Below are 12925 nucleotides of genomic sequence, written 5' to 3'. Positions count from 1 at the left end.
CCCGGAAGCCCGCCCTCAACACCGGAAGCCTGACTGACCGCTCGCGACCGCTCTAGCCCGCCGGGCCGCTACCATCGAGAGTGCGGCGGGTGGTCACGTGAACGTGCCCAGGCTCCCTGGAGCTTTCCTTCACCCGACGCTAGGTAGGAGCTCAGCCAATGAGAAGGGCGCAGGCCTGGCCCCCGCGTGCCCGCCGTCCAGCCGGAGCGAGCCTGCGCTCAGGTGGGGCAGGAAGGCGGGGCTCCAGTCTAGAAGGTGAGTGTGGGGTCCCGAAGTGGAAGGCAAGGAGTGCAGGTACTGTGCGATCCGGGGCACGGCGCCCCGCTGCCCTCCTTGTGTTATCCTCTTGTCTATAATGCATCCCTCCTCTATGCCATCCATGTTCATGTCACCCATTTCTTCTCATGCTGTATCCCACTTAAGTCGTCACCACTCCCCTTGTGTTGCCATCACCCTCTTTCTGCAACCACCAATCCCTTTGATTCTTTTTCCTTTCCCTTAAGTCCTCATTGCCCTCTGTAAGTCGTCATTGCCTTACGTCGACTGCATCCCTCTTTTTTGCCGTTTCACCTTCATGAAATCCTCACTTCTAAATCGTCATCAGACCCCACCTTCGCGCACCCCCCCCCGTCACTATGTCGACGTTTACCACGCTTTCCTTACGACGTTTACCACCCCTTATGTCTTCCTTTCTCCTCTGCCACCATTGCTCCTCTGACAGTCTCCATCTGTGCCTCATGCTCCTTGTTTTCTCCATAAAGAGCCAACCGGCCGTACAGTTGTTTCTCTTCCCTCATTTTCGACACCCTTTCCATATTCCCACCATATGGAGTAGGAGAGTCCATTATTTGGGATGTGTCAGTGTCCCGGCTCCACCTCTAAACGCCCGGAACCGTGGACCAGCTTATCGCTCCTCTCCAATCCCCTTTTCCTCATCTGTAAAATACACACAAGGACATGCGTGTCAAGGATGAGCGTCAAGAATCTGCAAATCCATTTTTATGGCATGGTCAACCTGTCACGGCCTTTGGGATCATATTGTTATTAACCATGTCATTCTCATCCAGTCACCTTCTTCACCTTCTCATAATCCACCCCTCCCCCTTCCCAGCTGCACTCATTCCTGTGGTGACCTCCCTCACTGCTGTGACAGGCCCTACCACGGCAGCCACCCCACCCCACGATCTTCATATTGCCTTCACCTCCGCCACAATTACCACACATGAACCTTACTTCTGTAAATTCTTAATCCCTATCTCTTTATCCTGGTGTATGGAGTGACCCCACCCCCAAAATGACAGCATTCAGCTAGAACTGTGGGAGTAAGTAGGGTTCTGCAAGGGAAACTACAGTTATTTTAGACCCAGGTCTCCTGGGTCTTAGTCCCATATTCAACAGTCCTGAGTCCTATTCATTCAGCCCATCTTAGGCAGTATAGTACAGTGGTTAGTGATGTGAGCCTTGGGGGCTAGAACACCCTAGTTAGACTAAGCACTTAGTACTTAAAGAGCTGCATGACCTTGGGCATGTGGCATGTACAATATAGGAATGAAAACACAAGTTAGTCATTCAACACATATTTCTTAAGCATGTGTGTTCAACACAGTGCTGAGCATTGGGGACAAGTCAGTGAACAAAGCAGAAAAGTCCCTAGCCTTAATGGAGTTTACATTCTAGTATGGGTAAGAGACAAGAAGTGAACACTGTAAGTAGGTAAGTAGATTATTTGATTTGTTAGAAGAGGGGTGCAGAATACACGGTCAAAGTTGTAGTATGTATGTATGTGTTTATTTTGTAATGCTGGGGATGGAGCCCAGGGCCTTGCACATACTAGGCAAGTGCTCTACCACTGAGCTATACACCTTGCCGTGATGTTTGTTTTTGCTGAGTGTGTGTATGTGTTTGGTTTTTTGTTTGTTCGTTGGATTCTTTGTTTTGACAGTACTAGGGATCACACCCAGGGGGCACTCTAGCGCTGAACTACATCCCAACCCCTTTATTTATTTATTTAAAACAGGGTCTTATTTAGTTGCTGAGGTTAGCCTCCAATTTGCAGTCCTCCTGCCTCAGCCTCCTGAGTGGCTGGAATTACAGGCATGTATCACCATGCCTGGCTAACCTGTGGTTTTAAATAGGATGGTCTTATAGCTGGGGGCTGTGATGCATGTCTATAATCCTAGCAGCTCGGGAGGCTGTGGCAGGAGGATTGCAAGTTCAAAGCCAACCTCAGCAACTTAACAAGGCCCTAAGCAACTTAACAAGATCCTGTCTGTAAATAAACTATTAAAAGGGCTGGGGATGTAGCTCAGTATTAAGCGCCCCTGAGTTCAATCCCCAGGACCAAAATAAATAAATCAGTCTGTGAAGGTTTTCTGAGAAAGTGACATTTTAACAAAAACTTTCAGGAGAGGAGAGAGTGGCATGACTCTCTGGGGGAAGGGCATTCTGCAGAGAGAACACAAAATGCAAAGGCCCTGAGGTAGGAAAGTACTTAAGAGTATTTAAGGAATAGCAGAAGCCCAGTGAGGGGAAGAAGTGTAGGAGATGCAGGAAGATTGTTTGAGGCCTCTTTAGCGACAAAGAAGACTGACTTTTATTCTGAGCGAGGTGGGAGCCACAGGAGGATTTGGAGCAGAGGAAGGACACAATCCAAAGTGACATGAAGCTATCACCCTGAGCACCAGCAGCTCCAGAACTCCTACTCAGGATGGATTGGCAAGAGACAGCCTTGTTGGAAAGAGAGTCCTCTTCACGCTGTACTCAGATATCCTTTATCTTTGGACAAAGCTTCTGATACCCCCTTCAGATTTTTGGAGAGGGATGGGGTGCTGGTGGGGTTTTGAGAGGCTAAAAACACCACTGTAGTATTCAGCTGGTATTGGGGAGGGTAGATGGGTGGGTAGCAGGAATTTACAGATTATAAACAAAAGGAAAGGGGGTTGTCACGGGGCCACTGTCCCTGGATCCCTGAAACAGCCTGTGTTCAAATCCTGGCTCCCCATTTCCTGGCTGTGCCAACCATGGAACACGTCAGCCTTTAGCTCCCTTGTCTGTTAAATGGGATTTTAAAAAAGACTGTCATGAAAATTAAGTATAGAAAGTCCTCTGAGCAGAGCAAGTCCTAACATGGGAGCCTACCCTCTCCCCCACACCCTGTACCTCCACAGGCTCACACCTCCCTCGTGGTACTTGGGTCCCTTGCAGGAGGCCATGACAGGAGATCTGCTGTATTTTATTTGCTCATGAATTGGTTCAACAGTGTATGGTTCTGAAACAGAACTGAGTTCTGGATTCAAATTCCCAGCTGAGCAACCCATACTGTGCCACGCGAGCAGGTGGCTTCCCTGAACCCTGACACCCATCTGAAAAACAGGGATGGTGATAATATTCCTCGCCCCAGACTGGCCTGAGTTATTTTTTGAACTAGAACATTACTCATTTCCAGTTGTGATGCCACTGTCCCCTGCTTTATTTTTCTCCAAGGCATGTACCATATGTTACTCATTTATTCTTACTTGCCAAAAAGGAGAATTTCATTATTAGAAGGGTCCCGGCCCTCCCCTTCCTTCCCCTCCGCTCTCCTTTTCTTTCCCCAGTACTAGGGATTGGGCCCAGGGGTGCTACATCCCCAGCACTTTTATTTTGAGACAGAGTCTCATTAAATTGCCCTATTCGGCCTCAAATTTATAATCCTCCTGCCTCCTCTGCTTGAGTTGCTGGGATTACAGGTGGATACAGGCCTACCATGCCTGGCTAGAAGGATTTTTTTCCCCTGTTTTGCACTGTATCCCCCACCCACCCACTTTATTTGCGGGGTGGGGGTGTTGGGGATTGAACCAGGGGCATTCAACCACTGAGCCCCATCCCCAGCCCTTAGAGACAGGGTCTTGCTAAATTGCTGAGGCTGGTTTTAAACTTGCAATCCTCCTGCCTCAGCCTCCCAAGCTGCTGAGATTACAGGCATACACCACCGTGCCCAGCTTATATGGCTTGTATCCCCACTTTTTAGAGCAGGGCTTGGCCAAATAGATGAATGAGCTGGTCTCTGAGCATGGTATGTGTTGTTCCTGTGCTCACTGGTGCTGGGGACACCGTGGTCATGGAGACGGCCTGGCCCTGCCTCTTACGACTCATTAGTCCAGTGGAATAGACAGTCATGTCACCAAGTAGTGATAGCCCAGAGAGGTCAGGGTCAGAATAAAGGAGAGACCGGCAGAGTGTCAGGGATGGGATGGAGAGGGACTGGGGACTGGGGGACCCAGAGGGGATACCTAATTCAGCCATGGGGGATAAGGAGAGCTTCGTGGAGGAGGCGGTTTGTGGGTGGAAAGGGACACGCAGCATGGAGAGGAGGAAAAGGTGTGCTCAGCAGGAGAAGCAGCGTTGTAGGATCAGTGATGCATGTGTGGTTTTGGTTCCAGGAACTGAAAGATATTCAGTCTGACTGCGGTGAGAAAATGAACCAAAGAATAGCCGGGGAGAGATCATCCCAGGCCCCGGGAGCACAATAAGGAGCCAGGACTTTGTTCTGAGACACTGGGGAGCCACAGAGAGTGTTTGACCTGGGATGGACAAGTCAAATTCAGATGAGGGGCCTGGGGTTGTGGCTCAGTGGTAGAGCGCTTGCCTAGCCTGTGTGAGGCACTGGGTTCGATTCTTAGCACTGCACATAAATAAACAAAAAAGTCCATTGACAACTAAAAAAATATTTTAAAAAAATCAGATAGAGGCAGGATTGGAAGGTCTAGTAAAAGCTGGGAGCAGAGGGAGATGACTGAAATGAGGACCCAGGTGGCAGAGGCCAGGTTGGAGCTGGAAGACATCATCAGGAGGCCAAATGGGGTCCTAAACAAGGTCCAGGACTGAAAGAGTCAGGGAGGGCTTCCTGGAAGAAGTGGCACCCAGGCTGAGACCTGAAGAACGAGTGGGATAACTCTCCTTAAAATGAGTACCTGGCCGGGGCTGGGGCTGGGGCTCAGTTGCAGAGCACTTGCCTCACACGTGCAAGGCACTGGGTTTGATCCTCAACACCACATAAAAATAAATAAAGATGATTAAAAAAAACAAATGAGGGGCTGGGATTGTGGCTCAGTGGTAGAGCGCTTGCTTAGCTCTGGCGAGACCTGGGTTTGATCCTCTGCACCACATAAAAATAAAAAAAAAATTAAAAGAAAAAATGAGTACCTGGGCGGAGTGCAGTGGTGCATGCCTGTAATCCCAGCAGTTTGGGAATCTGAGGCAGGAGGATCACGAGGGTGGACAGCAAGGATCTATAGATTTTAAATATAAATTAAAAAAAATAAAGCCAGCCTCAGCAGCAGCAAGGCACTAATCAACCCAGGGAGACCCTGTCTCTAAATAAAACACAAAATAGGGCCAAGGATATGACTCTGTGGTTGAGTGCCCCTGAGTTCCATCCTTGGTTCCCGCCCCCCACCCCAAATGAGTACCTGGAGAAAGAACCAGTTTAGGAGAGATGGTGAGGTCAGCTGGGGATGTGGTGGGTGTGAGGGGCCCAGGGATACTCAGGAGAAGTGTCTAGGAGGCCACGGAGCCTCCAGAGCTGGAGTTTAGGCAAGAGGTAGGAACCAAAAAAAAGGGGCTTAGGATTCAGAAAGGGGACTTGGGGCTGTAGTAGAGAGCGAGGGTCCACAGGCCCTGAATGATATGGTAGAAAGTTTGCACTTTGGCTCCGATGGTCACAGAAAGGTTCTGAGCAGGAATAGGAGCAGAAAAGTTTTGAGTGGGAACTCAGATTTTTAGATTTAGTAATATTTACCATTTAAGATGGTTTTTGGACTTATTTAATTGTTTTTCAGACCAAGCATCTTCTCTCCCTATAGGGGTATTTATCTTAAGGTGTTCTTTGAAATAAAATTTCTACTCTTAAAAAAAAAAGAAAAAAAGTAGGGGCTGGGGCTGGGGCTGGGGCTGAGCGGTAGCACACTTGCCTGGCACGTGTGAGGCATTGGGTTTGATTCTCAGCACCACATATAAATAAATAAAGGTCTATCAACAGCTAAAAAAAAATTTTTTTAAATTGTTTACAAAACTAGTGTACTATTTTCTGTAGAGTTGGCCACCAACTCTTGATTGTTCAGTCCAAAAGGGCCTGCCCCATCAAGTGAAAATATGCGCCTTTAAACTTGAGGGCATTTTTGTTGGAAGACCTGTCAATTTCTAGATGATTCATATATGCCTTAGTAGTCTCCTGCTCATTTTTTTAAATTTGGTTTTTCTTAGTTATACTTGACAGTAGAATCCACTTGATAAAATCATACAAGCATGGAATATATCTTATTCTAATTAGGACCCCATTCTTCTGGGTGGATACGATGGTGGGATCCACTTAGGTATTTTAGTATGTCCCCTATTCTTTATTCTCTGCTGGCTTGAATCCACCTTGAATTTCCCCCACTGTCAGCTGACATGCCATTATCTGCACCCACCCAGTCTGTTCTGGGCTTAGAACACAAGCTGGTTACCATTGTGAATAAAACAAGTATCATTTGGTCTAGAAAAACATCTAGAAAAGTCTTCCCTCAAAGTTTTCCATTCTTTTGTATTTCTTCTGCTTTCAACAAATATTTATGGAGAGAGTCCAGTGCACAAGACCCTGGGAAAGAGGAATAAATCAGATACAGACTATAGTTCTTTGAGGGACATACAAGTCTATTGGTGGTGATAATAGTGTGTACAAGGTACTAGGGGCCACAGACCTCACCAACCAGCATATAGCAGGAGATGAACTTGGTGTCTGCTGTTCATGATCTTCTTGGCTTTTTTTTTTTAATATTCACTCTTTAGATGTAGATGGACACAACACAATGCCTTTATTTTTATGTGGTGCTGAGAACCGAACCTGGGTCCCGCCCGTGCTAGACGAGCGCTCTACCGCTGAGCCACAATCCCAGCTCCATCCTTGACTTTTTTTTTTCCCCCCTGGGGATTGAACCCAGGAGCACTCTGCCACTGAGCCATATCACCAGCCCTTTGCATTCTGAGACAGGGTCTCACCAAATTGCCCAGGCTGCCCTCAAACTTCTGTTCCTCCTGCCTCAGCCTCCTGAGTCGCCGGGATTACAGACATGGGCCACCACACCAGCTTGACCTCATTGATTCTTCCCAACAAATGTGATGTTGGTATTATTTATCTCCCAGTTGATCAGAGAATGAAAGAGGCTCAGTGAAGGGAGCCTCTTCCCCCAAAAAAAAACCCTGAGCCAGCAGGGCTGTGGACTGGCCCAGGTAACCATTTGGAGATTACCGTTTAATAGATGAGACCAGTGCTGGGGCTACAGCTCAGTGGAAGAGTACCTGCCTCACATGCACAGGCCCTGGGTTCAATCCCCAGCACCACCCACACACACACACACACACACACACACACACACACACAAATACCTGAGGCCAGCAGAGATCAAAGAAGTAAAATCCATGGCCAAGGTCACTTGGCAAGAAAATGGCAAAGGCTTTGAACCAGGGCTGCTGGTGAAGGAGAGATCAAAACTGCCACTGTCACTCTCACTAGGAGGTGGGATGCTCAGGAAGCACAGGTCTTAAAAGCCCAGAGGGTTCTGCTTCCTCATTTTCTGTGGGTTGCGGTATCACACCCCAAAGCAGGCATGGCCACAAGCCAAGGGGCCTGGGGGAATATTCTGTAAGTTAGAAGGGAACGGGCTTCCTGGCCGTGGTGTGCTCCACATCATCAAGAAAGCAGAGTATAAGGATTTGCCTGGGTTGGTTGCACTGGGGCCCTATGGGGATTCTGGGGTCCTGGGAACACAGGCACCAAGGTGGGCCAGGCAGACATGCCAGCACCCACTACAGGGTCTGATTCAGTTTTACTGCTCAACCCCATCTGGGGACGGGGCAGATTTCTTCTCCAGCGGCAGCCACAGCCCTTGAGCCTCATTATGATTTAATTTCTGTAGAAATTATACACATTCAAGCCAGGCATGGTGGCACACGCTCTTTTTGGCTGCACTGGAGATTGGGCCTAGGGGTGCTCTACCACTGAGCCCATAAGTTCCCACCCCTTTTTATTTTTTATTTTGACACAGGGATTCCCTAAGTTGCCTGGGCTGGCCTTGAATTTGTAATCCTCCTGCCTCAGCCTCCTGTGTTGCTGGGGTTACAAGCATGTGCCACCACACCTGGCTTCAGTGGCTCTTCTTACACTTGCCTTTTTTGTGTGTGGCATTGGGGGCGGAACACAAGGCCCACATGCTAGTCAAGCTACACCCCGCAAACCATACCGCTGACTCTACATTTTTTGTGTTAATTGCTTTTTTTAGTCATCTTAAATTTTATATGTTCAAAACCAAACCCCTGATCTTTTCCCCGAACTTATTTCTCCCTCGGTCTTCCCCTGACCATTCTTCCCAGGGGACAGTCCAAAACCCTTGGAGTCATCTTGAGTGCCTCTCTTGTTCTCGAACACACACCCAGTCCAGAAACCTCATCCACTCCATGTTCAGAAGGTTTCTAGAGCCCACCCATCCTTCTCCCCTGGCTGACCCCATGCTCCTGTCTACCCTCATCTCCTGCCTGTGTGCTCCCAGCAGCCTCCCTGGGCCCCACACAGCCAGAGGGAGCTGAACATCTGTGCTAGTGTCCTAGACGCTGCTGTAGCCACAGCTTGGCAGCTTGAAACAAAGGAAATGTGTTCTCTCCCAGTTTGGGAGGCCAGAAATCTAAAATCTCAAAGTGCTGGTGGCACGGCCACACTCCTACCAGCAGCTTTAGAGGAGATTCTGTCCTCAGCACTACACTGAGCTTCTGATGGCTCCCCATATCCCTGGGCTGTGGCCACCTCACCCCCATTTCAGCCTCCCTGGTCATGTGGCCTTCTGGGTATCTTCTGTCTCATAAGGATATTTGTCACTGTGTTTAGGGCCTACCCAAATAACCCAGGATGATCTCATCTCAAGATCCTAAATGTAATTACACCTGCTTTTTCCAAACAAGGTCACACAAGTTCCAGAGGTAATACCACTGGACATATCTTTCTTCTTTTCTCTCCTTTTTTTTATTTTTATTTTTTTTTTTGGTCCTGGGGGTAGAATCCAGGGTTCCTCACTACTGAGCTACATCCCCAGCCCTTTTTATTTATTTTGAGTTGCTCAGGCTGGCTTCAAACTTGGGATCCTCCTGCCTCAGCCTCTCAGTTGCTGAGATTACAGGTTTGTTCCAGTGTGCCCTGCTCAGACATATCTTTTCTGAAGCCACCATTCAACCTACCACTACCCCCAACATAAACCTAATTCTGCTGGGAACCCACTTGTGACCCTGTCCTACTCACCACCGTCCACGTAGCCCTGCAGGATGTGGCTCCATCAGTTCCCTGACTCATGTCCCTCTCTCCCCAGCCTACTCCACCACAGCACACTGTCCTCCTCCCGCCTCCCCTCACGCCTGGCCAACTCCTGCCTCAGCCTTTGTACCCTTTCTCCCCCTGAAGTCCAGGTTGTACTCTCCCTCCTTCCTTGAAGTTTTCCTCTGGTAGCCCCAACTCAGTGAGGACTTCCCTGACCTCCTTGTTAAAACTGCACACCATTCCACCCCCACCCCTGTTCCCCAAATCTCCACAGCAGGTGTTACCTTCCAGCATATTCCATTCATCTTCAGTATCTAGGGGTCAGATGTTGGCTCCACAAACCCTACCCTCAGGGATACCAAAATTTGCAGATGCTCAAATCCCTTATATAAAATAAAGTACACCAGGGGCTGGGATTGTGGCTCAGCAGTAGAGCGCTTGCCTAGCACGGGCGGGACCCGGGTTCGATTCTCAGCCCACATAAAAATAAAGGCATTGTGTTGTGTCCATCTACACCTTAAAAAAAATTAATAAAGTACGCCAGGCATGGTGGTGCATGCCTATAATCCCAGTGCTCAGGAGGCTGAGGCAGGAAAATCAAGAGTTCAAAACCAGTCTCAGCAACTTAGTGAGGCCCTAAGCAACTCAGTGAGATCCTGTCTCTAAATATAATGCAAAAAAGGGGCTGGGATTTTGGCTCAGCGATAGAATGCTCGCCTAGCATGTGTGAGGCACTGGGTCCGATCCAGAGCATCATACATACATACATACATACATAAATAAATAAATGTATTGTGTCCAACTACAACTAAAAAAAATATTGAAAAAAGTTATTAAAAATAAAATACAAAAAGGGCTGGGGATGTGACTCAGTGGTTGAGTACCCTTGAGTTCAATCCCTGGTACCAAAAAAAAAAGAAAAAGTACTATTTGCATATAACATACCCACATCCTCCTGTATATTTCAATCTTCTCTAGACATAGTGTCTAATGCAATGTAAATGCAATGTAAATGATGGTTATATTGTATTGTTAGGGGAATAAAGGCAAGGAAAAAGTCTATACATGATCAGTACAAACATAATTTTTTGTAATATTTCCAGTCCATAGTTGGGTGAATCAGCGGATACAGAACCCGTGAATATGGAGGCCTAATTTGCGATCTTACTGGTTATGTCTTCCCTCGTGTCTATTTTATTCACAGCTGTACCCCCAGGGCCTAAAACAATACTTGGTGCACAGCAGATACTTAATAAATGAGTGAAACTAATGAACCTTATGAAAAAGATGCTGTTGTCACCATGCTCCTTTTGCAGAAAGGGAGACCGAGGCATGGAGGTGTTAGCACTTCTCTGAAGCCAAGAGTCACACAGAGGTACTGAAGCTCAGGCTCAGTTAGGTGTCTGGCTCCAGCACCCACCGTTTTAACTGCCTTGCAATCTAATCAGATCTAAACTGCCACTCAGTGGTTGCTAGAAAGATCTTTGGTATATTGCTTTGGTTAAAAATAAAAAGAACTAAAATTGGATATCCATCCTTACAGACCTATAACCTCTGTACAACTTGAAAGCCAATGGCCCCTGACAGTGTGAATGGTGTCTGTTCTCTTCCTGTCGTGGGTCTAGCCTGGCCATTCCAGTTCTCCATGCCCCTCTGTTATATTTTTACTCATCTTGACTACCCTAAGTTCACTTCACCTGCTGTTTCAACCCCACATTCTTATATAAAACATTTCTCACCAATGCCTTCAAAATTTAAAGTCTGACATTTCCTGCCTCTCCCCCACCTCCCCACAACACTTTGGCCCACTCCTTAAGACTGTTATCTTCTGCTCTGATAACCTCCTGGGTTTCAGATCACCTTGAGCTATTGCCCTTTTTCCTGCAGGATCCTTTTTAACCCATCCCTGTCTGGGAGAGAAAGAGATCTGGAATTCTCTTGCCTTCCACTATTGGGATCAGATGCTAATGAGGGGTTCTCCAGTTATTCCTTCAGATCTGGGTTGAATCTTGGAGTGACAGGGAGAACCTTTTGAGATTTTCTTCTAGAAGAAAGAAAAAAAGCAATGCATTCCCTTAATTTGGGGGAGTGGGGGGAGGCACCAGGTAGGGACACTCAACCACTGAGCCACATCCCCAACCCTACTTTGTATTTTATTTAAAGACAGGGTCTCACCGAGTTGGTTAGCACCTCGCTGTTGTTGAGGTTGGCTTTGAACCCGCCATCCTCCTGCCTCAGCCTCCCATGTTGCTGGGATTACTGGCTTGTGCCACCTCGCCCAGGTCCCTTAATTTTTTTTAAAGTACTAAAACAAGCAATAGCTGTGTTCACTTTATACTTTCTTTTTGGTACCAGGAATTGAATCCAGGGGTGCTTAACTATTGAACCACTCCCCAGCCCTTTTATGTGTGTGTGTATTATGTGTGTGTGTGTATGTATATATATATATATATATACACACACATATATATATACACACACACATTTGGGTATCAGGGATTGAACTCAGGGGCACTTGACCACTGAGCCACATCCCCAGCCTTTTTTTGTATTTTATTTAGAGACAGAGTCTCACTGGGTTGCTTAGTACCTCGCTATTGCTGAGCCTTGCGATCCTCCTGCCTCAGCCTCCCTAATTGCTTGGATTACCGGTCTGTGCCTCCACACCTAGCTATACGTCTTTCTTAACCTGTTCTGAGATGTTTTCTATACTTCTCTGTAAGTAGCTTACATTTCACAGTTTTCAAAACTAAAACGGACCTAGTGCTCTGACATAGGCCTGTAATCCCGCTACCCTGAAAGTTGAGGCAGAAGGATGGCAAGTTCTCAAAATTTTCTAAAAGCTCAGCAGTAGAACGCTTGCCTACCATGCATGAAACCCTTGGTCCAATGGGCAACACTGCCAAAATCAAAATAAAATAAAGTAAATCAAAAGGAGAAAAAAATAGGTTTATATAAAAAGAAGCAGCAATCCAAAACCCTCCCAAAATTCCACTTCCTTTCAGGCAACCACTTCTGACACTTGCTTCTCTCAAGAGTTCCTTTTCTGCAGGTATCTGTTGACTTCCTATGTGTTTGGGGGACACGGGTTCAGAGGAGAGAGAAGGGAAAGGAGCAGGAGCAGGGGTCTCCAGTTTATTTCTACAGGTGTGGCTTTAAATCCTACTTGGGAGAAATGGGATTTGATCCAGAAGCCCGGACCTCAAAAATATTTTTGTCTTAATCCCTATGAAAATATCAGTTGGCTTAAACAAAAAAAAAATCAAATACCGTAATCCACACAGATTCCGACAGAAAGTCCGCCACCACCTTCCCCCACCTCTCTCTTCCCATCCGTAGCGTGGGCTGAGTCTTCTGCTGGTTTTGTCGCTTCATCTCCAAATCATGCCATTCAACCTTGATTTTCCCCATCTTATTTTATAAGCGTTTTAATTATTAATTTTTATGTATTTATTTTTTGACTAGGTAATGCATGCCCACGGTACAAAAACTCACAAGGTTTGTAGACCAGAAAAGATGCGGGGTTCCCATTTCTCGGTGGTCTTCCCGCCCCTCCCGGGGGCTCGGGGTGGAGTGTGGCGAAGCCCATCCCCCAGCCACACACGC

General features: G+C 47.2%; 2 protein-coding genes across 8 annotated transcripts in view; one reads left to right on the top strand and one right to left on the bottom strand.

The window, feature by feature from the left end:
* Positions 1-61, bottom strand: part of CUNH19orf47 (chromosome unknown C19orf47 homolog) — a 20881-nt gene extending 20820 nt beyond the window's left edge. For all 4 annotated transcript variants that reach the window (XM_048790903.1, XM_015496855.2, XM_015496857.2 and 1 more), the window contains exon 1: positions 39-61. The gene's annotated coding sequence lies outside the window, so the exon portion shown is untranslated. The remainder of the gene's footprint in view (positions 1-38) is intronic.
* Positions 62-118: 57 nt separating this feature from the next.
* The window catches only part of Pld3 (phospholipase D family member 3), a 22109-nt gene continuing 9302 nt past the window's right edge, over positions 119-12925 (top strand). Inside the window, exons 1-2 of one of the 4 annotated variants that reach the window (XM_015496848.2) lie at positions 119-294; positions 12785-12817. The gene's annotated coding sequence lies outside the window, so the exon portion shown is untranslated. The remainder of the gene's footprint in view (positions 295-12784; positions 12818-12925) is intronic. The other 3 variants (XM_015496850.2, XM_015496849.2, XM_048790900.1) reach the window with 3 other exon arrangements.

The sequence above is a fragment of the Marmota marmota genome, unplaced genomic scaffold (assembly GCF_001458135.2).
Source record: "Marmota marmota marmota unplaced genomic scaffold, marMar, whole genome shotgun sequence".
NCBI lineage: Eukaryota > Metazoa > Chordata > Mammalia > Rodentia > Sciuridae > Marmota > Marmota marmota.
This window is presented reverse-complemented; position numbering and strand designations above follow the sequence as displayed.